The sequence below is a fragment of the Bubalus bubalis genome, chromosome 18 (assembly GCF_019923935.1).
Source record: "Bubalus bubalis isolate 160015118507 breed Murrah chromosome 18, NDDB_SH_1, whole genome shotgun sequence".
NCBI lineage: Eukaryota > Metazoa > Chordata > Mammalia > Artiodactyla > Bovidae > Bubalus > Bubalus bubalis.
This window is the reverse complement of record NC_059174.1, coordinates 6,589,622-6,612,515: the sequence shown is the minus strand read 5'-3', so window position 1 is coordinate 6,612,515 and position 22,894 is coordinate 6,589,622. Positions and strand designations below refer to the sequence as shown.

Here is a 22,894-nt window from a genome sequence, read left to right as displayed (position 1 = left end):
TTACTAAACATCAGGGCATTACATAGGTCTACTTCATTTCCTTAAACTCCATCTAAATCTGGAGGAGATGGAGCTGGTGGGTAGAGATTTACATAAAGTGTTTATGTCAACACAAGCTGTCTTTTCTTGCTTCTTTTCTTATTTAAGTCAAACGATCATGCCTAATGTAAATACAAAAATGTGACAATGCTCAGAGCATGTCGCAATTGTTACTGTCTCTACCACTGACATCATTTATTAAAGAAGTGTTTCTTTAGTGTCTACCATGTGCTGTACATGGAAGACTGAATGAGGTGCATAAAGTCCTTGATCTCATGGAAATTATATTCTGGCAGAGACATGGACAGTGATTGAGGAAACAAGTACTTATATAATGGAATTTCAGGTAATAGGACTCTTTTAAAGGAAAACAATACAAGGAATGAGGTTGATGAATGGCATGCTGGCTTTAGGGAGGTAGTCAGAGATACTTCTCTGAAGAGGTAATATTAGGCCAAGAAATGAATGAAATGAGTGATGAGTCATTGAAAAGTTTGGGAGAAGAGTTGCAGGTAGAGGGAACCACAAATACAAGGGCTCTGACATGGGAATGAATCTAGCGTGTCTGTAAGCACCAAGGTCAATACAGTGGAACAGAGCCAGTGAGGCAGAATGTGGGAGGGGAGTCTAGAGAGATAGATAGAGGTAAGATCACGATAGCCAAGGCAAAGAGTCTGGATTGCATTCACTGTGTGATACAGAATCATTGGGGTTTTATGAAAAAAGAAGTGACATGATCCAGTTTATGTGTACCTTGACCAAGCTCACTCTGGCTGCTGTGTGAAGAATCGACTTTGGGGACAAGATTAGAAGAAAGGAGATCTGTTAGTGTGTTTCACAGGTCCAGCTTAGAAATCTTGGTGGCCATACAGGTGGTCAGAAGAGTCAAAATTTTGATATATCTTAAAGGAATAGCCAACAGGACTTACTGATGAGTTGGATGTAAGGACGATGGAAAGAAAGCAAGGACAGCTGCTTAGTTGTTGTTGTTGTTGTTTTTTTAATTGAGCAGCTAAGTACAAAGCAGTACCTTTTACCAAAAGAGTAAGGAATGAGTCTGAGGAGGGAAATCATGGATTCTAGTTTGCATTCTAATGTTTGAGATGTTTATTCATCATCCATGTGGATATGTCAACTATGCAGATGAATGTGAATCTGGATTTCCAGGGAGACATCAGAACTAGATATAAATTTAGAAGTCACCAGCAAAGAGTTGGTATTTAAAGCCAAGAGGCCATATGAGGTCATCTTGAGAATGAGTTGTGGCTATGGGAAAGAAGAACGTTAAGGTCAAAATCCTTGAATGAATCAACATTAAAGATTGGGAAAAGACCAAAGAATTGGATGGGCCAATGATGCTGGAGGAAAACCATGGAAGTGTAGGGACTGAAAAGCTAAGATTTAAAAAAAAAATGCTTTAAGAAGAAATACCCTGACCAAGTATACCAAATGACACTGAGAATTCAAAGACAATGCAGTCTAAGATGGGAACTGGGTTGAAGGAGAGGAAAATGATGGGGTTTCACAAGAGCTGTTTCAGTGGAGCAGTAGTGAGGTAAGCTTTGAAGTTTTCTGAAAGGGTGGCAAAGAAATGGGTTGAGTTAGAAATAAAAAGTTGTGAGGTCAAGAGAAAGTTTCTTCGTTTGTCAGAAGGACATCTTTTGGCATGTTCAAATGCCAATGGGAATGATTCACTCAGTTGATGACACAGGCGATGGAAAAGTAACTTTATGAACAAAGTCCTTGGATGGATAAGGGTGGGTAGGTTGAGAGAGCAATGGAGATGTTTGAGTCATCATAACAGCAGAGAAGAAAAGACTGAGTCTATATGTAGAAATGCAGGTAGAATAGAGAAAATGCTCTTCTGATTGATAAGGTAAGAATCAAGGTCACCTATTGACAATGAGAGTTGGCTGCCTTAGGAGTCAAAAGACATGCCAGTGGTCATCTGGATAAACGGGAGAAGGTTTTGACTGGGGAATTGTGTTTAGCTTTTCAGACGGTGCTTAAGATCCACTTGTGATATGTGGTCATACATCTAAAGTGAGGCCAGTAAGCGTGTACCTTTTCCTCCAGCCACATTCTGCTTCAGGCACGGAGGTCCTGTCATGGAGCAAGAAGAGACATGAGTTCTAACAGGGGTGAGGTTTACCATCGCAGCAACAGAGGGATGGGGCAGAAACTGAGAGGGAAAGAGTGTTATTGTAGGGATGGACTGTGGAATCCAAACTGGAGAAAGGTGGGTGATCATGTGTGAAGCTAGGATTGGGGTCTGTGTTGGGGGTAGGCACTGTTTGTTGGGGAGTGTAGATTAGAAGAAGTCATTTGTTCATTGTTGAAATGTCTGAATGTTATCACCTAGATATAGAAAATACTGTGGCTGCTAACAACATACAGATTTGAGGTGTAACTTTGGAAGAGGATGGCTGATGTGTGCTAGAGAAAAATCACTAGAAGATCACCATCCAGAGAGAAGAAAATATAATAAGAAAATATCGATGTTATTTTTAGACTGCAGCTACTGAAAAGAAAAAAGTTGGGGTGGGATGGATTCCTAACTTGAAAAAATTATTTTGACTAGTGATTCCTACCCAAATGCATTGTCTCTTTTCTTAGCAGTTTTGAGGTCTGTTCACGCAATTTGTTGCTAATAATGAAGTATTAGCAGTGAGATAAATGACTTTTTTTTTTTAAAGGAAGACAAGACACAGCTAATCTTAATAATAATCTGACAGCATATGACTCACGTTGACCATTTTTTCTTGAATGTGAGAGAAGAGACGAATTTAGAACAGGGTGGGAAATGCTATGGATTCCACAGCCTCTCTTGGCAATAATGCAAACTGCAGGGAGCGACCTTGAACTGACGTGCCATTAATAGTTGTGGTGATGGTGCATGTTTGTGGTGTTGTGTAATTCCCGTGTAATCTGTGGGGCTCACAGACATCTGGACACCCCACGGGGGCATGCTAGTCATGTGAATGACGCTCAGTGTGCGAGTCTCTGTGGAGACAAGAGGGAGGGGGTGTTGCGTGCTAAGCTGTAGGCAGACAATGTAGTCTCTTGTGGAACTGGCCCCCGTGGATCCCACTTGCTGTGCACACGCTCCTTCATGATGGGCCTTCACTCCTCTTTCCACCTAGAAATAGAGCTCATTTCCCACGATTTGTTCTGAGTTGACCTGTGGCTTGTTTTGACTAACAAAGCGTGGTCAAAAGGACATGGTGTGACTTCTGAGCATAGGCCTCAGGAGACCATGCAACTTCTGCTCTCGTTTTTCTGGAACATGGACACCTCCACATAAAACTCCAGGCTAACACTTCAAAGGGTGAGAGGCCCTACAGACAGCTGGCCCTGACAGCTGGACTTGTAAAGGAGGCTGCCTCTGTTAAGTCACTAACTGACTGCTGCCATATCCATGCCCCACACCAAGGCCAGTAGAACAGCCACCCTGCTGAGCTCAGCCCAAACTGGCAACCCTTGGAGCTATGAGCTGGGGAGTGGACTATTGTTTTATGCCACTAAGTTCTCTGGTTGTTACACAACAATAGAGAGTTGATGTAACCCGTAAGAGTTACTAACAACAGAAGCAAGGGAGGGGGAGACGTAACATTTATTGGGTACCTACATGGCTGTTAAGTAACTCCTGAGAATATTATCTTGATTTTTGCCTGAGAACACCTCTGTAAGGAGGGATCACAGTTTTCCCCAGGGAGGATACTTAGTAACTGGTCCAAAGTTGCATGTCTAATGAGTAATAGAGCTTAGATAAAACATGCCCAAATCTCACTCTTGAAATATATCAGTTTCACAACTTCAACTCTTAAAACATCTTCCTAAGTTTTGGCATACGTTTATACTATCAAAAGTACTATTTATTTAAGGCTATATTTTTTAATTGGCTCACATGAATAAGTAAACAAATAAATATATTTAAAGCAGAAGCACTTTGTTACTAGGACAATGGCCATGGCTAATGTTAATTGCATGCTTTCCCCAGGTGAGCTCCCTCCTGATTACTTTGTATGAATTAATTGCTTTAATCCTCAAAGCAGCTCATGGAGGTTGGAGCCACTGTGTTCATCATCCCCTTTCTACAGACGAGGGAAATGAGGCACGGGATTAGGCGCATTGTCTAACTGACAGTTAGGCTCAATGTCACTAAAGAAATAAGTGGCAAAGGCATGCTTTATGCTACTGTCACCCAGCAGGTGGAGGCCAGGGATGCCATGCTGAACGTCCAGTGAGGCACAGCGCAGCCTTCCCACCCCAAGAGAACATCATCCAGCCCGAGTGTCAACAGCGCCAAGGTTAACAATCCTGTTTCTGCCTTTCTAAATGGTACACAGAAGCAAGTATCACTTGCAGTGACTAGAAACTCTGCAAAAACCAAACAAGACTGAAGATTCTCTCCAGAAGCTGTTGCTTGCCAAGGCTAAGAGCCTTGGGATCTCTCTTTTTGTTGAAAAAGTGATTAGCAAAATGTTAGAGGGAAGGTAAAGGCTGGCCCCCTACAGAGACTTTCTCCTTGATATAATCAGAGGATTATGAGACTTAAATTGGAATGAACTCTTCTCATGTGTTTCTAAGTTATTTACACCATGTCTGTGTACCTATCAAATCATGCCATAATCCACTGGCACATAGGCTGTCTTGGGAAATGTGATGCTAGTGGGCAAATTGTGCTTCTCCAGCTCAGCCCCTGTTTTGTAGATAAAGTTTTATTGGAGCATAGTCACACTCATTTGGAGAAGGCAATGGCAACCAACTCCAGTACTCTTGCCTGGAAAATCCCATGGATGGAGGAGCCTGGTGGGCTGCAGTCCATGGGGTCGCTAAGAGTCAGACACAACTGAGTGTCTTCACTTGCACTTTTCACTTTCATTCGTTGGAGAAGGAAATGGCAACCCACTCCCTGGAGAACCCCAGGGACAGGGGAGCCTGAGTCGGACACGACTGAAGCGACCTAGCAGCAGCCGCAGTCACACTCAGTCATTCATGTATTGTGTCTGGGAGCTTTTGTGCTACAAAAAAGGGTGGCTTAATGGCTGGGGAGGCCATTGGCCTTCAAAGCCTAAAATATTTCCTCTCACACCATTGACAGGAAAACCGTGCTGCCCTGCCTAGAACTATGCTTGATTCATAGTAGGCACTCAGTAAATATTTGCCTCATCAGTCAAGCCCAGGGAGACACCGTCTGGGGCTAAAATCCTCTTTCTCCATTTCTCTTTCCTCCCTTTCCAACAGCATTTCCCTTCATTATCTGTTAGTTTGTTTATTTCTTTTTGCATTTCCGTGTTGCTCATCACAAACGACAGCTCCATTCTTTAGAACAAACACTTTGTAGCTGAAACCGCGAGCTACTCCATTGTAGGGCTCAGAGATATAAATGGGTCTCCCTCTGAGGCGATGGTGATGGATCACCGGCATCCAGGAGTCTGAACCCTTCCCATTCTCCTTGTAGCTGTTGGCATTCACCGCACTCTCTCAGCTCCAGCGCTAAGGGATATATAATAGACACGGGAAGACCTATAAAAGTAACATCTGAAACTGCCGCAGAGCTGAGTATTGATTTATTCATTACTATAAATTTTTTGTCATTACTATGCAATTGCTCTATCTCAGGAAGAATTGATAGATGTGGTTGGAAGCTGCAACCCACTGTGCAAAAACTTTTCCCCCCTTCTGTAATTTCCCGTAACTCTTCTAAAGAATCATTATTCCTTATTACATGGCTCTGGCATGCCACCTATTTAGATAAATGTGTGAACAAGTGTGCAGTAAATATTCATAGTGGCCCATGTGTCAACGATATATGTCACTAATTAGATAATTTAGTGGTTCAAATAAATAAATAAGAAAATAGAAGCACACCCAGGAAAATAGTGAAATAAAACACAGACTCCTTGTAGGAATCTGGGGGAAAAGGACAGCTTTTTGGGCTATAGTATCATCTTCTGTGCTGGCCAGTCAGAAGGCCACAGAAGGAGTGAATGAGGCTCTTTATACATGGGAGAAAGCCGGACCCACAAGGGCATAATCTGGCTGGGTCTTGTCAGCAAGTCGCATACTCGTTACCTAGACTTGTCCACTCTGGAAGGTCTCAGGGGGTTCGGTGGCTGTTTGTCTCTTCCATCCTGTTTGTTCTGTTGAGTCTGCTACTAATGATTCCATTAATACAAAGAGAACTAGTCTCAGAGTCTGAAGATGATGAGTTCAAGTCTGACTCTAATGGGAAGCGGGTAAGTTCCTTATTCAACTCAGGCCTCAGTGTTCTTATCTGTAGAATGGGGATACTTATAATTTTGATGATAATAACAATGATGGTGATGCACAAATGAGGTAATGGAGGTGAAAGCCCTTTGCGGAGCTCAGAGTTTCAAACAGGCCTCAAAACAGGTTTCGTTTTGTTTTAAGCAAATTATCTCAAAGAAAGTGGAGCAGGCAGACCGAGCAGCTATTCAGGGACTCAGGAAAAGAGGAGCTACTATTTACTGGGGCCTCTTTGTATCAGGCATTGAACTAGACCCCTTCTATGGGTTATCAAAATCCAACTCTGTACAGTAATGGATGTTTTTCACATTTTGCAGATGGGGAAACTGAGGATGAGGGACATTCCACGTACTTTGCCCAGGACCACAGACCTAGTAAGTGACACCTGACGCAAGTCTGTATCTCTCTGGCTTTCTCCCCACATCCTCTATACTACTACCAATGACGTGCTGTGTTGCCTCCAGGTTCAAATTTAAATGACATTTTAAAAAAAAAAAAAATCAAAGACAAGACTCTAATCTATGTTGTTCAGATAGCATGACTGTCTTGACCAAACTCAAAGAGTGATCTTCCCCAACTGAACATTTGTGTACTGCTATCAGCCCTGGGATTTCTTTGGAAGGAATGATGCTAAAGCTGAAACTCCAGTACTTTGGCCACCTCATGCGAAGAGTTGACTCATTGGAAAAGACTCTGATGCTGGGTGGGATTGGGGGCAGGAGGAGAAGGGGATGACAGAGGATGAGATGGCTGGATTGCATCACTGACTCGATGGACGTGAGTCTGGGTGAACTCCGGGAGTTGGTGATGGACAGGGAGGCCTGGCATGGTGCGATTCATGGGGTCGCCAAGAGTCAGACATGACTGAGCGACTGATCTGATCTGATACAAATGTAGTTACCCCAAACAGTCAGTTTGATTAAGGGCTTCTATGGAGACCTCATGAGGCGGTGTTAAACAAAAGTAATTGCAACTACTGAATTCTGCAGTCTGGCTGACTAGCTCCCAATCCATGAATCTAGCCTCAGCCCTTTCCAGTGGGGTGTTAGAATCTGAGGGAGAAGGCGTCACTCCATGAAACAGCTAAAGCCAAGTCTTGCAGACATGTCTAATCTAGCCATGGCCTTGCCTGGGCATGTTAATCGCTTAAATGTAGATAGGATGAGTCTTGCACACTACTATTAAGCAATCATACAGAAAGTGAACATGCTCATCTCAGCCCTAGGGCTGGCCAGATTATCTGATCAAGGGCCCGCCTTTCTGGTTTGGGTCTATCTAGTCATAACTGAGAACACTCATTCATTTAGCAAATATTTAATTTGCACTTGCTGTGTGTTAGTAGCTATGGAAGAGACTGGGAATGCAAGGATGAATTAAAAGTATGTGATTACACCTACTCATGAAACGCTGGTTAGGAGCCCTTGATGTAATTGTTGGACAATAAAAATGTAGACAAATGGATGGGTAAATGGAAGTGTCTTAATCACCTTGGCATTTTAAAGCTTCCTTCTGACCCTCAAGAAGGTTCTGAACCATTTATTAATATAACTATGACTGACTTTAGTACCAGAAGGAGTCTCCAATTCCAGACTCTTGTCTCTTGCTGACTTACTGTTTTGTAGCCAAGTCCTTCCCAACTGTTATTTTGGTCGCACTGTATGCAAGGAATAGAATCAGGGTTCATCTCTACTTATCTCTTTGAACCTCCTTGGGATCCACCCAGTAACCAATTGAGGGCCCACAGAGGTGGAATTCTACAAGCTGGATAAATGAATAGATGCCAGTCAATGGGAGACTGGTGAGTGGAGAGGGGAACAGGAATCATATTGTTCATCCTTGTTCTTCCAACATCAAAATCATACCTGATATATAATAGGTTATTATAGGTTTAAAATATTATAGGTTTATAATGAGAAGGGGGCTTCCCTGCTGGCTCAGAGGGTAAAGTGTTTGCCTGCAATGTGGGAGACCTAGGTTCGATCCCTGGGTCGGGAAGATCCCTTGGAGACGGAAATGAGAGGGTGGTTAGGTGATTGAATAAATAAGCACTTGGGTGACTGAGGAAGTGATGCATGGAGGGATGCACCTATGCCTGGATAAATGGTTACCTTACTGGATTGGTTATTGGGTCAATGGGTGCATAAATGGAGGAACTGATACACAGTTGAGCAATTAAAACAGGGAGTATGGGTGGATGCCTGCATCATCATCAGTAAATGAGTGGGCAAGGGATGAAGAGCTGAATGGATGAGTGACTATATGGATGTATAGTTGCCTGGATGCAACTTGGGAGGATCAAGGGGTAAGCGTGAATAAAAACATGGATGGTGGGATGAATGCCTGGATTATAGCATTAAAGCCTGTTGGGTGCTGAGAGAGGACAGGCTGATACTTAAACTCTGTCCCGATTATGGCCAAAGTAAACAATCCTCCTGGTTTAGGGGAATGAGGATGCTGGCTTTGGGAGGATTAAGGGCATCACACACAAGGACATGGAAAGTCTGACTGGCTGGCCAGAAGAGTGATAATGACTCGTGGTTTCCAAGCACTGTTTATAAAACAACCAAAGAGGCAATGAGTGTGTTTATTGGGTTCCTTGAGGCCACAGTGAGGAGGGCGGTAACCTCAGCAGGGACAGCCTCATGTAAAAGGCTGGCCAGCACAGAGTGCGTGACCGCTAGCCTGGAGGCTGCAGGCCCTCCGTAGCCACACGGCCTCCTTGCTATCTGCTAGCCTTTTTCTTTCTCGCTTCCTGTCTCTTTCTCCTTCCTCTTTCTCCCTCCCTCCCTCCTTCTTTCCTTCCTTCCTTTCCTGTTTCTTTGCTTTCTCATTATCAGACGTGGATGACCAAGGGCCAGGAAGACCCTTTTGGAAACTGCCCCATGCTTTGCCTTGATGTGTGGAACTTCACCCAGGAGGCATCTAGACTTCTGGTTGAGCCAGCTGGACGCTTTCCCTGCCCAGGGTGATTTACGTCGTTTGTGTGCAGACTGACTGAGAGGAACTGTGCTACAGGAGGGTGAGGAAAGAGCTTGGAGCCAAACAGAAATTATAGTCTAGTGACCTTGGAGGGTTTTCTAAACTCTCTGATTCTGCTTTATCTGATAAACACAATGGAGAAAGAGTGTAAAACTAAAAACACTTGCCTCGTATGATTATTATATAAAAGAGATAATATGAAAAAGCAGTACTTGATTGACACATTCTAGGCGTCTTATAAAAGGTATCAATTCTTTTTTGTTGTTAACTGCTTGATCTCTCTTCTATAGTTAGGGCACACCTGCCCCCTATGAGACCTGGGTATAGGTGGGCTCACTCATCTGGTCTCTTGAAGACTTACAGAAGACAGTTTGGCAGCTTCTCAAAAAGTTAAACATGGAATTACCATATGATTCAGCAATCCCACGCTTAGGTATATCCTCCAAAGAGCTGGAAGCCAGAACTCAGGCAGGAACTTTTGCACCAGTGTTTTATAGCAGCGCTGTTCACACTAGCAAAGAGGTGGAAATAGCACAAATGTCCATGAACGGATGAATGAGTAAACAAAATGTGGTCTATCCAAATGATGGAATATTACTCAGCCTTAAAAAGTAGCGGGATTCTGGGTTGAGCTCCCTGTGTCCCACAGCAAATTCCCACTGGCTCTCTATTTTACATATGGAAGTGTATGCGCTTCCCCTGCCGCTCTCTCAGGGCCTGCCGCCCTCTCCATCCCACACTGTGTGCCCAGGTCTGTTCCCTAAGAGGGAGGGGACGTGAACACGTGAGGCTGATTCATGCTAATGTATGGCAGAAACCAGCACAATATGATAAAGCAATCATCCTCCAATGAAATTTTTTTAAGTAGTGAAATTCTGATAACACTATACAACATAGATGAACCTTGGAAACAGTAGCCTAAATGAAGTAAGCCAGGCACCAAAGGATGGTTATTGGATGATGCACTTATATGTGGTGACCTCGTAGAGACAGAAAGTAGACTACAGTTTACCCCGGACTAGACGTTCCCTGGGGGAAGGAGGAGTTACTGTCTCATGGGTGCCCAAGCTCTGTTTGAGATCATGAAACATTTTGGTAATGGATAGTGGTGTGGGTTGCACACATTGTGAATGCAAGTATACAACTGTATACTTACAAATCATTATAATGGCCGATTTTGTTGTGTATATTTTAATCTCATTAAAAATCACCCCCCACCCCCACCTAAGAAAATCCTAAAAAAATAAAGCAACAACCATACCTGTGCCTGTGAGCTACAAAGGTGAAGACCCTGGTGCACCTCCATTCGTGGGTCAGAGACCCAGCTAAGGTAGTTAATCTCAAAATATAGTTAAGCTGTTCTAGCACAGGTTGGCTTTCTGGGATGGGAGGCAGGGGTGACCAGCATCAGTGGTCCTTTTTCTCATGTTCCTACAGGCACTGCTGTCTTATCGTTAATCTCACTGGCTTCAATGAGATAATTAATTATTAACTGTCCCTCGGACCACCAAGCCCATCAAGGGCAGGATCCTGCCAGGTCCCAAGATGAGTTGGGTCTCGAGACATGTTCTAGTTATGCTCCGAGCTTTGCCTCACATAGCGCTTGCGTGTTATGTAGTAATTGCTCGTGCAGGATCTCTCCTCCCCCACGGACATCACCATCCGTAAGGAGAGACGGCGTGTCAACTCGTTCACTGCTGGATGCCAGTAACACACACATAGGAGAGACTCCAGATGAAATGTTTAAGAAAATGAATGCGAAACTTGGTCTTCTTCAAAAAAAAATGTGCAGAGAGAGGTTTGGTTCACCATTCAATCCCCAGCTGCTAACACAATGTCTGGAAGGAGAGGATTTAGTTGGGGTTCTTTGATTGTAAGCAACGGAAGCCAACTCTGATGATCTGAAGCATAAAATGTGAGATGTGTTGAAAGACACTGGGCAGGTCACAGATTACAGGGAAGAGATGGACCACCAAGACTTGGAAAGGCCAGTGGCCTCGAATTCACAACCAGCCTCTTTAGCACAGAGACACTGGAAATGATTTAGCTGCCTTTGCTTTTGGACTGAGAGAGTGTGCTCAAAGTTTACATTTCTGAAAGTGAACGAATGACTTCACTACGATCTTAGCAGAAGGAGGAGAATGGGCTCTGGACAGACAAAGCCAAAGGTGCAACCCGTGGTCAGGAGACTGTCAAGGAAAGAAAATGCAAAAACCAAACTTGGAAATGCCCCATCCAGTGACGATGGAAGGGATAATGTCAGGACTGTCCTCACCCCTGCCCCCCGCCATCATCTCCGAGAAGCCTTGAAGACCGCCTTACCCCATCACCCTTCCTATTCCCAGATACTTAGAAGCTTTGAAAAAGTGCCTGCGTCAGGCTGAGGAGGCCACAGTTGAACCAAGCAAGACTTTTCTGGCCCAAACATAGAATGGCATACGTGGAAAACCCGAGCCCTGCTGGAATCCTGTTACAATATGTGAAGAGCCAGAGCCTCAATTATGGGTACTCTGAGGGCAGAATTTCAGACTTTGCTCTGGCTTTTGTCAGCTTAAGACTCTTAAGGTAGTTTACACAGAGATTTGTATGTCTGAATTTTTCCCTGGCAGGTTCTCATTATAACCTAGATAACACAAACCCCAAATATTTGTGGTTGGCAACAATGAGGAATGTTCAAGTTGTCTGACATCTTCTAACCGTGCAGATCACCTCCCAGGATCAGCAGTCAGCCCTGAGACAAAGAGACACAGAAGGATGGTGGGAAATTTTTCCATGGTTTGTGCAGAGTCTGAGTTTAAACTTCTCTAACACCTTTGATCTCTCCCTCTGTCTCATCTAAGCCACACACACACACACACACACCCCATACACCCCAAACCTTTTTGCCCTCCGAGCTAAGAAAGGACAATGTTGCTGTCTAATCACCTAATCTCGCATCACTAACTAATGCCTTCCAACACTACAGGAGAGGAACGGGCCATCTCAGTTTGCTTTTTGCATTTTCTTTCCTTGGCAGTCTCCAGGCCATGGGTTATACCCTTTGCTTCCACAGCAAGCTGGTTTCAGATCTTCCTGAGTTGAGCAGAGCCACCAGACCACGTCGGTAAACAGAAGACTGTTTACATAAAAAATATAGATTTCCTTTAAGCACTTGGCTTAAGCCTTTAGTCAGTCGTATTTATGTTATTATTGTTTATGTTCCCAGAAGTCAGCAGGAGGATGGCCTTGCTGCAGTTTATGCGGTTTCATGATTCACACTTGATGAGGCAGCTATCTTGCAGGGCGGGGATGAGGCGGGGGTTGGGCAGAGTCAGGGAAGCGTTGAGAAGATTAGAGCAAGCCCACTTGTGGGATCCATGGCCTTAACGTGATGGTCCAGCCAAGGGCCCGGGGATTTCTGAGTCAGTCTTTCAAATTCCCAGACATGTTTATCAGTTTTGAGTTTCAAAACGGGCCCACCCAGAATAAAGTTCTGTTTGCACCTGAAGTTTCATTTTGGCTGCATTTTGGGGGATTCTCCCCGATTTCCAAGCTCCTTCCCCAGCTGTCAGCCCGACAATGTGCTCGGCTCCTCCACCGTCTCTCGGGTCCTGTAAGCACCCGGCAGTGTCCTGCGGGGCCAGCCTGCAGGTGGCCGCTGGTGGAGCCCCTTCTCCGCACAAGAACGGCCCATCCTGCCGTGTCTCTGGACTTCGGTGGGAGCGGGTGTTGGAGAAGGGGCGCCTGATCCCCAGGGCCATAGGTTTGCCAGCATGGAAACTTGGTGGGTCATCCCGTGAGCTTTCACCCATGGCATGTCCAGCTCAGGGCCACGTTAACGAGTTCAGAGCCAGATTTCCAAGACAGGATGAGCCCTAGTAAGAAAGAGGGCACACTCTCTTTTATGAGCTTTGAACAGAGTGGACAAGAACCTGCATTTAGGAGACATTCAGATCTTTTTTGTTTGCTTGATTCTTTGTTGTTTTTGTTTTTAAGACCTCACTCTGCTTCTTGTTAGCCCTGTGGCTTTGGGGAAATTTCTTAACCTCTTTGTGCCTTGATTTTCTCGTCTGTAATTGAGACGGACTCTGTACCTCATAGGCTTCTGAGAGGATTAGATGAGATAATGAGTGGAAAGCACTTGGCATAGCAAGTGGTGAATAGTACATTCATAATGCCTAGTAGCAAGATATAAAAAGTATTTTTATTACTAAAGGCAGCTAGCAGAAAAACAGAGAGAACAGAGAGGCTTCTGAACCAGGAGGAGAATAAGCCAGGAGGAATTTCCTGGGCCAGCCATGTTGCCCATGGAGGTGTGTGTGTGTGTGTGTGTGTTGTTTATGGCTTTCATGTGAGATGCTGGGAATATTTCAAGGAACTTCAAGTTGCCAACTCTCCTAGGAGCGGTTTGAGAACCAGAATGCTTAGGGTATATATCCAATTATGGGTGCCTTGTCCTCTCAGACCACAGAACCATTCTTTAATCAATTCTTCTGGGCCTCACATGCCCTGGACCCTTGATATTTTGACTTGGAAGCTTCCTCTGATTAAACCTCTGGTCACATGTGGCCACTAGATTTGAATTAGTATTTGGGGGCAATGTCTATTATCAAAGTCGGCTGACTATAACCACCAGAACTCTCCTCTGAAGCTAAACCATTTGTTCCATGATTCCTTTATTACAAATATTTGTTGAGTACCTACCAAGTACCAGGCTTCATACTTAGTGCTGAGGATATTACAGTGAGTAAAACATACAAAACTTTATCATCATGAACATAGATTCTACTAAGGGAGACAATTATAAATGATCATAAAAAGAAATACAGAGTCTAGCTTGTTGTCAGTGCTATGCAGGAAAACTATAAGTTTCTACGAGAACATGTGGGAAGGTACCTCAGCATCTGGGGTGAGGGTTGTCAGGAAGGTTTCTCTGTGGGAAGAATGTTTGAGTTGAAAAATGAGAAGGAATTAGCAAAGCTAAATGGGCTGGATGGAGACTGAGAAGAGCCCGAGGGTGTTCTGGTTGCCTCCTGCTGTGTAAGAAATCACCCTGAAATGGTAGTGGCTTCTCACAGAACTTCAGTGAGAAGTTCCCCCAGTGCTGTGGTTGGCTGGGCTCAGCTGGGTGGAATTTTGCTCAGGTTGCACATGGGTGTTGACTGGGACTGGACTGGACATCCAAGGCGGCTGTTCAGATAAGTGGCTGTTGCTGGTTGTGGGTTAGGAGCTCAACCAGGCTTGTTGACTAGAGCATCTCCATGTGGTCTCTGGGCTTACCAAAGCATGATGTCTGGGATCAGAGTGGGAGCATCCCGTGAGAGGTATCTGAGGGGTCCAGGTAGAACCTGCAAGACTCTGTATGACCTGGCCTCAGTAATTCCAGAATGTTACTCCTCTCTCATTCTGAGGCAGTTCAAGAGAGTTGCCAAAGCCAGCCCAAACTCAAGGACAAAAGGGAATCAGATTATACTTCCTGGTGGCAAGAAGGCATCAACGTACAGGGAGGAAGGAATCACTGGAGCAATCTTGGGAACAAGTTATCATGCGTGGCTTTTGCCCTTGCTGTTTGTTCTGTCTGAAATGATCTTTCCCAAATATTCACATGATCTGCATTGTTTAGCTCTCAGCTCAAAAGATCTCCTCATTTGAAAATAGCTCCTCCTGAAAAAGGGCTTCACTGACCTTTGTATCCAGTCACTTTCTCTACCATGACCCTGTTTAATTATTTTCATAGTACTTATATGGCAAAATTATACCTTCATTGGCTCATTTGCTTCAGTCTTCTCACAGTGATCCTTGTCCTCATATGCCCATGAAGCATAAGCTCCGTGAGGTCACGTCACCACTGTGTCCCCTACCAAAGTGCCTGACACTTTTGAGTGGCTCTATTGAGTGAAGGATGAGGACCCAAAGCAACAAGAAATGGCCCATTCAGAGATCCTGAGGCAGAAAGGAAGCACGTGATCCAAGGCAACGGTAAAGCCACACACGTTGGCACACAGCGGCGAACAAGCAGCCACTGGCCAAGGGGCTCAGAGCAGGTCTTGCTTGTCCACAGCCAAACTGATCCAGCCCTAACCCTGGCCGCGATTTCTGAAATGCAAGTGTACTGACTTTCTGATATGTAAGCACTCCTGTTTGAATGTATCTGTGTGGCCAAAATTATTTATTCCATGGATACTTGGAACCCACTGAATTTGGGCTATTTCTTACTCTTTCCAGATATAACCAAAAGAACAAAACAAAAACCAAACAGACAATTGAGCCATGGCTTATGTTTTGAAAAGTTTTGTCCTTTTCCAGGTAGATACCAGGACTTTGTTTCGGTTATTTCTTACAACATGTCTATGAGGCTCATGTTTTAAACCCCTCATTTTAGTGCAAAAGATGACCCTAAGAACCCAGGAAAGTTGCTTGAGGTGCTCCAGCCTGATCCTCGTAGAAGCTGGGTTCAAACAGAGGCCTGCTTTACGTCAGAGCCCCACAAAGTTTTGGGTAATGGCCCAAGATGGAAGGAGAAAGAAATCAGGGAGATGAATGTCTAAACCAAACCCCAGAATGATATATTTCCCTGTGGCATTGAATTAACTTGCTGAGCCCCGTGATGAGTGGCCAGCTCTGATTATAAGGCAAGGATCTGATCCCTGCCTCAGTTATGACTGAATGACCACTAGTTAGGAATCATGGAAAGGTCCAGATGAAGGCATGGGATGAGGAGAAGGCTGCTGGCTGCCAGAGATGGAGGCAGAGGCCATTATAAGTGACGGCACTTCAGTCAAACCCAAACCGAAGCCACCAGAACATCATGTACACAACCAGGGCGAGGGGAGGGGAAGTGTGCTTGGGCAGTGTGTTGGCGATCCATCTGCCGTTCGCAGGCATCACTCTTGGTGAACAGAAGCGGGTGTTTAAGTCACCCTGGAGGGCTTCCAGCTGGTTGTCACTTACTGCCCAGCTCCAGGGCCCTCCCTACTAAACCTGTCTGAACCATGGTCATTTCCGTCATTTTGTGTGCTTGAGTAGCCTCTCACTTGATATCTCAGTCCATTCTTGAGCTATTTTTCTCTTTATTTTTGCTCCATATAGGGAAAACTTAAATACATTTTTAAAAAAAGGAGACGGCTATAAAAACTTTCCTTAAGCCAGACCATCTGTGTTGATGGAAACTTCAGCCTTTTGTCTGGGAAAGGAAATTTCTTTTTCTTCTTTTCTCCCATTCTTTGGGAAATCCATGGAATGGAAAAAAAAATACCTGCAAAGGAGAAAAAAAAAAAACTTTCATAGGAGATCTGGAAATAAGAGAAATTAAGATATCTAATGAACATTTCAACTCAAATATAAAGGGGGATACATTGAAGAATTCATATTGGGCTTGGACACTCACTTCTTACCTAGGTCGTGTGCGGCTAAAGCCAAGATCAACTTCTCGGAATAAATTCTAGGTAGGTTTGGAAACTGAGAAGAAAAGAAGAAAAAAGTGGTGGGTGGGAGGGGAAAATGGATTCAGCTAATGCTGCCCATCATTGAAGCTGGTCTTCTTGGCCTCGTCTTTTACTGCAACACCCTTCGAGGTAACTAACTGTGACCTCAGCTGAACCCCCACCTAACAGATGATACTCAGAGCCTTTAACCCCAGTTCTTGCCGGCCCCAGATCCTCCTCTGGCTCTTTCTTGTTCCCATCTTTGGCACTAAGGCTCACTCTGTGAATGAATCTACTGAGAATGGACTGCTGAGGTAACAAGAACCTCCGCACCCATGGGACCGACAAGTCAACAGCTGACGAAAGTCCAGTGGCTGCTCTTAGCAGTGATACGTTTGAACTCAGGCATGGATGGGAATTGAAGTGTCTCATTTTCTCACATCTGTTTAAAGCAAGCTATGGGTGGGCTTCTCAGGTATGCTAGTGGTAAAGAACCCACCTACCAATGCAGAAGACTTAAGAGGCATGGGTTCAGTCCCCGGGTCAGGAAGATCCCCTGGAGGAGGGCATGGCAACACACTCTAGTATTCTTTCCTGGAGAATCCCATGGACAGATGAGCCTGGCGGGTTGTGGCCCACAGGGTCACAAAAAGTGGGATATGACTGAAGCAACTTGGCATGCGACTTGGCACGCACGCATGGGCAAGGTGTGGTTTATGCCTGTTTTATAGAAGAGAAAATTGAGACTCAGGACTATTAACCTGTCTAAGGCCACCCGGTTCTTAAGTGGAAATGTGATTCTAGTCGAGGCCTCTCTGACTTCAGGGACTGAGTCCGTCAGTCACTTAAAATTGACCATAATGAACATCTAGCTGGAGGGAAGATATAACTTTATTCATTCATTCATCCATTCACTGTGTACTTATTTGAGAATTGCCCGCGAGGCTCACCAACTGACTTCCAGGCCCCAGGCTGCAGAAATAACAGAATAATAACAGAAAATAAAAATAATAAAAAATAACAAATAATAACATCTACCCTCACGGAACTCCTGGTCCACCTGAGTCTTTGCCACTCAAACAGTGGTCCACAGATCTTCATCTCTGAGTGCTTTTTAGAAATGTGGGGTCTCAGGCCTCACCCCAGAGTCCAAAATTAGAATGTTCATTTTAAGCCTGTCTCCAGGCCATTTGAGAATTCTAAAATTTGAGAAGATGAATAAAACCTAGGAGCAAGGCAGATGGAGCAGTGGAAAATGGAAAGTGGCCGTGCAGGCAGTGGGCAGGCTGTGCGCAAAGCATGAGCTATCTGAACATGGTCAGGAAAAGTGGGTGATAAACCAGAGCAGGACAGGAAGAGCAGGGAGAGAAATATTTGAATCCGGGCCAGACAGCTTCGGTATGTGGGCATGTCTGCCTCTCACTGGCTGCCAGACCTCACCCAGCCTCACTTTCCTCAACTGTAAAATGGGGATAATATTAGTATCTGTTTCACAAAGTTGTAGCAAAAAATGAGCCAGTCTCTGTAAAGTGTGTCGTAGAGAACTTGGCATATGGCAAGTCCTAGGTGTATTGCGTATTGTTGTCGTTATTATTCCTGTGAACTGGCTGCTCTGAGGACTTCCTAGGTGGGGTACACTGCCTTCTCGAGGACCTGCAGCCGAGTAGAAGATGAAACAGGCACGTTAGCAGTTGAGACTGAAGGCAAAAGCCCAAGATACTTTCTAAATCATCCTCAGAAAGGAGCCCAAGCATCACCTCCTCTTAAAACATTCCATGTATTTATTCTTACATTTTTATTAGTGTTAACAATGTCACATCTAATTACATAATTACCTATAGATAACGTCAGGAAAGAAAATAGCCAGTGTTTACTGCACATCTGTTACGTGCACACGTGCTGTGTAAAGCCCTTCACAAGCATTGCATGTTGTGTGCTCAGGCACTCAGTTGTGTCCCACTCTTTGAGACCCCATGGACTGTTACCGCTCAGGCTCCTCTGTCCATGGAGTTCTCCAGGCAAGAATACTGGAACGGGTTGCTATTTCCTACTTCAGGGGATCTTCCCAACCCAGGAATCAAATCTGCATCTCTTGCACTTCCTGCATTGGCAGGCAGATTCTTGAGCACAAGCATCACCTGGGAAGCCCACCTCAATTTAATTCTCTGGAATCCCTATGAATAATCTCACCTCCAACTTCACAAATGGGGAAATTGAGACTTGGCAGATAGACAGGAAATCCATCTGTTGATGCTGTCGTATGGTGCAGGCACAGGCAGGGTGCTAGAGGGGCAAACAGAGGAGGGGCCGTCAGATGCACAGCCCCTCCCCAACTTCTCTCCACCCACATCTCAGTCGCCCGTCGCCTCCTGCACCCATTTTTATCTCTGTAGTGAACCAGGTTCTAAAGATGTCCCCCGCAAAAGATTCTCACCCCTGATCATTTACTAAAATGCTAATCTAGGAACTGCTGTGAAGAGGTTTTGCAGATATAATTAGAGTCCCAAGTCACCGTAACATAGGGAGATTATCCACTTGGGCCTGACCCCATCAGATGAGCCCTTTGAAAGCAGAGACTTTTCTCTGGCTATCGGCAGAAGCGGAGTCAAAAAGTTTTAAAGCACCAGGAGGACTTGACATGCCATAACAGGCTTTGAAGATGAAAGAGGCCACATGATGAAGATCCTGAGAGGCTTCTAGAAGTTGAGAGTGGTCCTACTAACAGCCAGGAAGGAAGCTACCCCTTAGTCCTGCAACAGAGAAGAACTGGATTCCACGAATAAACTGAATGAATTTGGAAGGAGACTCCTCCCCCAAACCTCAGCGCCCCACCGGGCTGACACCTTGACTCTCGCCTTGTGAGACCCTAAGCAGGAACTCCAATGAGCCCACCTGGACTTCTCACCAGTGGAAACTGTCAGGTACTAAGAAGGTGTCATTTTAAGTGGCTAAATTTGGGGGAGTTTGTGACAGCCATAGCAGATGAACACAATCTCCATCCATGAACACATCACAGTATATCACACTGTTGGGTTTTCACTTCACAGCTCTTTTGGCTGCGAAATCAAAGGACATTGTTTCACTTGAAGTAAACGTAAAAGTGATCGAAGCGTGTTTCTTGAAAGAAAGACTGGGTGGGGGCATAGGTTTTTCTTCTTTTGACATCATGCTTCCCTGACTCAAAGTTCAAATTCTTCCCTTAGTAGTTGTCTGACCTTGAGTTTTTCGATCAGTCTCTCCAGGCCTCACTGTTTCATCCATAGAACTGGGATACTCATAGGGTTGTTAGGATTAAGTGATATAATACTCATAAAGCCCAGCACACAGTGATCACTGGATAAGTGTTATCTGTACATGGGATCTTTACATGGGTGGGTTAATGAATGAATACATCCACAAAGAAGAAGATAAGACCATTAACATCATCACCATTAACACAGCTCTCAAGTTTTGCAATCCAGGCATGTTTTGTACTAGGTCAGATCAACACATATTCCCAGATCCATAAAGCTGATGGATGAGTCTCACAACAGATCCTGGAATACAGAGCCAGATCCTAAAAGAAAGATGGACAGTCCAATTGGAGACCCAGAGAGCCACAGGGCTCATCTGGGATGCCTCTGCAGGTATTGGAACCACTAACCCTTCAGACATCCAAACTGCTACCCCTGGGACTAGGCTACCCACAGAGGGGCCACTGAATCACAAGACTCCCATTCCTTCAAACTAGTTGAGCCAGCAACTCCAGGTGGACAAAGTCAGATTTAACTCTAGCCTCGTTCCCGGCATCTATTCATTTCAAGCCTCTCCAAGGAGCCAAAGGTAGAAATCTACAAACATGTTTCTGTTTTGACTGTGTATCATTCCATCTTTTTAATTTTTCTAAAGGAGAGGTAATCTGGACCAACGTTGGTATGGCCTGTCGTTGTTGTTTTAAAATCTACTTTTTTTTTTTTCTTTGTCAAAGACACATGCATCATAAAAGAAAACAGTTTGTCGCTGGAAGAAAAAACAAATATTTCAGGTCAACCCCCAGTCCCATGCACAGCGGTAACTGGATTTTATTAGAGCTGGGTATAAGCTGACATCCTAAAATAAGCCACATAGGGAAAGGAGGAGGGTTTCCTCCACGCCCAGACAATGACTAGCGTCTCTCTTGCAATTTCCCCCCAACCAGCTCTTATTTGCAGAGGCCCTCATGCAGGTACTGTTGTGGCCACGCGTTCCGGGAAACAAACTCAGTTAGAAGGACGATGCAGATAGTGGAGTGCAGTTTAGTACACCGGCGGGCCCAAGGCAGAGTCTCCACTTAGCCAAGGACTCCGGCCAGTTTTTGTGAAAACCTTATATACCCTAAGTGTACGTGCCCAAACCCACCTCCCCAAATTCTCTGAAACTAGTCTGAACAAAGGAAAAGAAAGATACAATCAAAGTTAACCTGTGATTTATATGCCTTAAACCCGTGGTTCGTATGCCTTAAGTCTGGCCAAGTTAACAGTGGACAATTATCAATAGGCCTGTGGTCATACCCCAATAAGCATAATAGAGTTTATGATTCTATTTGGTTACACGGATAATTAGTGTATTCTTTTAGGCGATGGAAAGTCTAGATAGGAGCCCTGGGGCTCTTCCATCCGTGGGCGGCGGGGAGGGTCTGGTTTTCCAGTTGGTTTGCCGTTTCCATAGATACTGGGCATAGAGCTCAGGTCCACAGCCCGGCCCAAGGTGGAGTCCTGCCTTCAGGATGGAGCCTGTTCTGTTTCCTCCTTCAGTACCTCTTTCTACCTTTCTTCCCCCAAGTCCCTATTCTCTAGTTCTGGCAAGTTAGGAAAGATCGTGGCACGCTGTGGAGGAGGAAGCTGGAACACTTGTAAATAACCAGCGGATGCAAAGATCCAATTCAGCTGAAGGGAAAAGGAAGAATGCAGGGTGCGCGTGGTCCCTGCATGGGTGTGCATTCAGGGTCTGGAGCACAGAGGAGGGGACACAAGCAGAGAGGGCTGGTCAGAACAATGGGCCGTCACAAATGCCACGTTATGTAACTGGGTTATTTGAATTCACAATTGTGAAGGCCACAATTGTAGGAGAAGGCCTGTCCCCCCAGCCCCGTGGTGGGAGGAAAGCAGGCTCCTGTGCCCCCACCCAGGTGCCTCGGGAGCCGGCTCTGACCCTCCCTGTTAGGCCAGCGGCCGCCACTCAGGACAGAAGGGCAGGGCTACTCCTGACAGCACGGAGGTGCCCGGTCACTGTGAAGTAGTATCTTTGGGTATTGGCAACAGAAAAAGGCAATGAGCCCATCATACACCTTTCCCCAAGCGGCAGTGGGCCATTTTGAATGACCTGATTCTTTCCATTCAGTGTACGCTCCTTGAGCTCAAATGGTGTTCTCTAGAGAGTGCTGTTCCACAGCAGGGTCAAGGTGTATGGACATGGATTTGCAGAAATTCATAGCATTGCAGGGAGGCCACGGAAGCTTCTTGGGAGAGCTGAGCTTTGAACACAGCTTGGCTGTGGTCAAGGTAAAGACATTCAGGGTCACTTTGAGGGCTGCTTTCCATTTTGGTGACTTGTGTGTAGCACCTGATGAAATGGGCAGGAGTCGTGAAAAGACTCCCAGGTTCTCGGCCAGTGCCCTTGTCTGCAAGCCCTGAGCTGTGGTGATGCCCAAGAATGCCAGGGGCGCCTTTCCCACCCCCTCATTCCTGACTGTCCAGCTCCTCCAGCCCTCAGACCTCATTGGTTTACATGTTCTCTTTCCTGGGCTCTCATAACTCCGCGTGTTTAGTTCCTGCAAGCTCTTCCGTCACCCCACAAGCCTGGTCAACTTGCAGCCCTGCCGTCTTCACTGGAGTGCGCCCTGCATGAGGGCCGAGGCCGGGTCTTCCCACTTCTTTATCTCTCATGTTCAGCTCTAAGGTGGCTTTATAAGAGGTTGTTGTTTTTTTTTTCCTGGATTCTGCGTGGTTGTAAAGAAGCTTTAGAATCAGTAAGCTCACTTGCAGATGCAGGCTGAATCCTTTCTTCCTTGCCCTCATGGCTGTGTTGCTCTTGTGCATGTAAGCTGGGCATGCAGAGTGCTGGCTCTGACTCTTCAGCAATCCTACCTGTCTGGGCAGTTTGTCGGTCTGATGTAGCTGATTTTTGGTTCCTACTGGAGAGCTTTCCAGGCAGGAATGGGGAACAATAACTCAGATATCCGC

The 22,894-nt window shown here is 45.2% G+C and overlaps 1 long non-coding RNA gene across 2 annotated transcripts in view; it reads left to right on the top strand.

Annotated features, from left to right (window-relative positions):
* Window positions 1–290: 290 nt before the first annotated feature.
* The window catches only part of LOC123330404, a 156,460-nt gene continuing 133,856 nt past the window's right edge, over window positions 291–22,894 (top strand). Inside the window, exons 1-2 of one of the 2 annotated variants that reach the window (XR_006546287.1) lie at window positions 291–1,594; window positions 6,630–6,686. This is a non-coding gene — a long non-coding RNA (uncharacterized LOC123330404). The other variant, XR_006546286.1, reaches the window with a different exon arrangement.